At 46.6% G+C, this 5,047-nt stretch overlaps 1 pseudogene; it reads right to left on the bottom strand.

Moving 5' to 3' along the window:
* Window positions 1-337: 337 nt before the first annotated feature.
* On the bottom strand, window positions 338-2,838 carry LOC100770419 (annotated as a pseudogene).
* Window positions 2,839-5,047: the final 2,209 nt, after the last annotated feature.

The raw sequence follows: 5,047 nt of genomic DNA, 5'->3' as shown, positions 1-5,047 counted from the left end.
CCAGCCCAGCCACACAACACAGTGTGGCCACAGTAGCCTATACCAAATCCTCCGGAATGGGGGACACATACTGTTTTCACCTTCAGTGCTGGCAGGGACCTTTACCCTACAGCAGGAGAGCCCAAGCTTGAATTACCATTGTTTAAGATAAGCCAAATCCAGTTAAGGCATGAAGTGAAAAACAGCTGTGATAGGGTCAGGAGCAGAGTCCAGAGCCCCGGCACACAAGCTACAGCTTGGAACCAGCCGGGGCCAGGGACAAGGACCCTGCGTACAGCACCTGTTCCTCCTGGGCAATACCCTGGTGACAGCTTAGACGGTGGGCAGCTGCCAGTCACTAGTGAATTCCAGCCACTGACACTTGCTTCTGTTTTCAGATCTTGTTGAAGAGTTCCATGTACTGTATCATGGTATCTGCTGGCCCATACACAGCATCATGTCTATTTCCAAATACTGTGGGGGGCCCTGGTGTGTGGCTACCTAGAAAACTCTGTAGGAACTCCAGCAGTCACTAGCCACTACACAAGGGCCATACTCCGCCTGGGACAGTAGAACAGACAGCAAGGGTAAGGACAAGGTTGAGGCCTGTTTCACTCTTCGCTCCCTCCTCCTGCCACTGCTACCATTGAAAGTCACAACTGAAAAGATTTAGAGAATCTTGGCCCTGGAGGTTCCTTCAAACAAACAAAGAAACAAACAAACAAAAAAACCTGCCATTAGATCATTTTCTGAACTACCTAGGATGCTCCCCAGACTCACTTTCCTCTGGTTTTTACTTTCCAACAGGATCTCACTGTGCAGCTCAAGCTGGCCTCAAACTCAGAATCCTCTGGCCACTACCACATAAGAACTGAGACAGTAGGCATGCACTAGCTCTCCCAGCCTTGGAGCTCCTTATTCTATACACTGCTTCACAGGAATGTCACTCACAACTACAGTCACCAGGCCTCTTGACAGCCTGAATCCCTTAGCCAAATGCCTTTCAGGGCATTTCCTCTCGCTTGTTGTTGTTGCTGTTGTTTTCAAGACAGGCTTTCTCTGTGTAGCCATAGCTGTTCTGGAACTTGCTCTGTAGATTAGGCCACCCTGTAACTCAAGGGATTCATCAGTATCTACCTCCTGAAATGCTGGGATTAAAAAGTTTGTGTTTCAGCTTTGCATGCTTACTAAATGATACATTTCAAAAGACAGGCCCTGCAAGCTTATATCTTAGTGATATATCTTTTGAAATCTTAGTTAATGCTGGACACATGATAGGCTTTGGACTTTCACTTCTAAAGCTATCTACCACCATATTCCGCATATATCACCTTCAATCCATATGTAATTAGGCTCAAAGAAGAAGGCTATCAGTCAATGAAGATGCTTGCCACCAAGCCTGATAACCTGCATTCAATCCCTAGGGCCCAATGGTAGAAGAAAGACCTGACTGCTCTGATCTCCACACACGTGCTGTGCATGTATACACCACGCCAGCCATAAGTAAATGTAGCAAGTTTTTTGCCTAAAAAACAACTAGATGAAGGCATCTCATCTGGATATTCTTGCTCACCATGAAAACTGACGAATGCTGAAAGGAAAGTGTAGTTTTGTTCCACAGCTCTGAGGCCTCTCATAAAACATACTAAGAAGGGGGTACAGGCACATGACTGACATCCCACCTCCCAAGCACCCTTCAGAAAGCTGTCTCTTCCAGCCCTTCCTGGGAAGGGTGGTTGGCATCTCTGCATCCTTACTCCTCTGCTTTCCTGGGTTGTGCCTCAGGCTCTCTAACCTTTGACCCGATGTGAACCCACGTCAATCCTAGGCCAGAGACGGAATAGCTAAAGAAGAGACAGAAGAACCCTAGAGAGGTGCTGGAGAGATGCTCAACAGTTAAAATCATGTGTTGCTTGCTCGTGGGACTGGGGTTCGTTCCTAGCACACACATAGTGACTAACAATTTCTTTGCCTCCAAATCCAGGGCATCAACCAGATGCCCTCTTCTGCCCTCTGTGGGCATTGCACACATGTGGAACACAAAACATACCCACAGGCAAAATACCCATATACACAAACAAAAAGAGAAATCTAAAAAATTTCCTAGAGAAACAGGCATGGTGGCTCACTCCTATAATCCTAGCACTTGTAGGCTTTGATAGAAGGATTTCATGAATTCATGACCAGGCTACAGTAAGACTCCTCTCTCCCCCCTCTTTCCCCCTCTCTCTCAGGCCTATGCTGTATTTTCAGCACCACGAAAACCAGGCCTGGTGAAATACACCTGTAATCCTAGCACTCAGGAGGTGAAGGCACAGAGTTCAAGCCAAATGAGACTGTCTTATAAAAACAAATAACATAAGAAAGAGGCCGAGTATAGTGGTACACTCCACAATCTCAGTGCTTGTGGGCAGAAACAGGAGGACCATCAATTTATCATCCTTTGCTACACAGTAAGTTCAAGGCCTCAGATATGAGTCTACCACCACTCCCCAAACAAAACATCCCTGTAACAGAGACAGGAGAGATACTACGTGGGGTGGGAAAACTTCCAGAACCCTTACTGTGCAGCCCATAGCATATTCTGCTTGTCCTTCCCCAAGGTCTTACCTCCACAGAGATGCCATGGGCACTGGGACCCATTGTGACTGTGCCCTCCTTCACCAGGAAGTCACAGTACTGGTAGCAAGTACTCCGGGTCTCAATCTTGCTGGCTTTGGCACTCTGGAAAAAGCCCTTGAGCTTCACCATGAGCACATCGAAGTTGGTGTCAGCAATATGGCAAGGCCCATTCTCAAAGAGGGCAAAACAGCTCAGGGGGTGCTCAGAGTTATGCATCATGTACATCAGCTTCTCCGCCTGGCCTGCAAGGGACAGATGGCTCACTCGTGATCAGGACTGTCAACATACCCCAGGATAGCTCAAGTGCAGCAAACAAGACCAGGTGGCAGTTGGTACCCTGGCAGTCTGAGAAGGGAAAGGATCCTTAAATGCTACCCTTTTCCAGAGAAGCCAGGCATCTGGAAAAGCCAGCCCCACAACAAGGGCTATACACACCTGAAGAGCACCTAGGGATTCTCAGGGTGTTGAGAGCAGTTGTGTGGTGAGTTCACAGGTGGCTACTTTATCATGATTAGTAATCCATACAGAGACTCTCTTCTACCTTATCATCTGTAATAAATAAAACTAAGGGATGGTGGTGTTGCTTGGCAGCAGGTACTGGCCTAGCCCTTAGTTCCAGCCCCAAAACCTCAAACATAAAAGGAAAACTAAAACAGAAGTAACAACATCTGGTATATAACTCTGGACCTCAGCTAATGCCTCCTTTGAAATCAAAATGCTCTTACAGAGGCTTTGGAATAGGGAGTACAGAAGGCCACAACCAAGCTGAGTTAAGTGTTTTTTGCCATGCCTTAAAAATCTGGCAGTTGCCAGGAGTTGGTGACACACACCTTTAATCCCAGCACTCGGGAGGCAGAGGTAGATGGATCTCTGTGAGTTCGAGACCAGCCTGGTCTAAAAGAGCTAGTTCCAGAACAGCCTCCCAAGCCACAGAGAAACCCTGTTTGGAAAAACCAGGAAAAAAAAAGCTGGCAGTTGTTGCAAATGTTAATGCACCACTAGGAAAACAGTGTACCATGAAGGAACTTTAGCTCTAGGACCTGAAGCTCTCCCCCTCAGCCCCTTCCCAGTCTCTATCAAATGAGTTTCCTTTAGGATGTACTGTTGTCCTAGTTGGTTAGATTTGGTTTGATTTTTTTTCTTTTCTAAGTTTATTTTTATTTCATGTTCACTGGTGTTTTGCCTGCATGTATGTGGTATGAGGGTGTCAGAAGCCCTGAATTGGAGTTACAGAGAAGTGTGAGCTGCCATGTGGATACCAGGTTGTGGGTTTCTCCCTGCTTATCTCCTGCTTCCACCCAGCTACCTCACTTCCTGTCTGTCCATAGAGACCTCCAGACCTCTATGGCAAGCTCCATTCTATGACCTTCTGAGAGGCTTTATTTGTACAAGTCAGATATCACCACAGCAGGTCCTGTGGAAGAACAGCCAGAGATCTTAATGGCTGAACCATCTCTCCAGCCATCCCCTCCCCCTTTTCTTGTTTTGTTTTTAGACACAGGGTTTATCTGTGTGGCCCTGGCTGTCCTAGAACTCCTGGAACTCACTCTGTAGACCAAGGTGGCCTCCAACTCAGAGTTCTGCCTGCCTTTGCCTCCTGAGTGCTGGGATTAAACATGTGCACCACTGCCACTCAGCTTGGCTTGGTTATTTCTAAACAGGGTCTTGCTCCATAACCCAGGAAAACCTGGAATGTGACTGTAACTCCCTAATGCTGGAATTACAAGAGTGTGCTACCAAAGCTGGCTTGATTTCCTTGTCACTTATTGTATGATGCCAGAGATAGATCCCAGAGTCTTGTACACTCTAAGTTAGTGCTCTCCACTGAACAGCCCAGCCCACTCACTGATTCTATTGGTTTCCTAGACACTTTTTCTTCAAAGACAGAGTATTAATATTAACTATGTATCTCTGGATAGCCTGGAATCCACTCTGCAGACCAGGCTGCCTAAAACTCAAAGAGATCCACCTGCTTCCCAAATGCCGGGATTAAAGACGTGCCCCACCAAGCCTGGCTTGCACCCAACTCTTAAAGTGGATTCTAAGGATCTAAACTCAAATGCTCATGCTTGCAAGATAAGAAGTTTACCAATGAGGTCATCCCTCTAGCCCCCCAATTTATTTTTTTAAATTTCCATTTATTTATGTTGTGGGGCAGGGGCACATGTGTGTCTTGACCTGTACGATTCAGAAGAGGGCACTTAGGAGAATCTGTTCTCTCCCTCCACCACATAGGTCCTGGGGATAAAACTCAAGTATCAGACTCAGTGGCAAGCACTTTTACCTGCTACACTGTCTTGTCAAAACCCCCTCAAAAAAAAGAAACAAAAAACAAAAAAACCCTTTTTAAAAGAAGGTAAGGAGTCCACAACATAAAACAAAAGTGGCTCAAGCCTATAATGCTAGCACCGGAGAGGCTGAGGTTGGGATTGGGAAGAGCTACAAA

The sequence above is a fragment of the Cricetulus griseus genome (assembly GCF_003668045.3).
Source record: "Cricetulus griseus strain 17A/GY chromosome 1 unlocalized genomic scaffold, alternate assembly CriGri-PICRH-1.0 chr1_0, whole genome shotgun sequence".
In the NCBI taxonomy this organism is placed as follows: Eukaryota; Metazoa; Chordata; class Mammalia; order Rodentia; family Cricetidae; genus Cricetulus; species Cricetulus griseus.
Note: the sequence above shows the minus strand (reverse complement) of the source record. Positions and strands in the feature narration are given on the sequence as shown.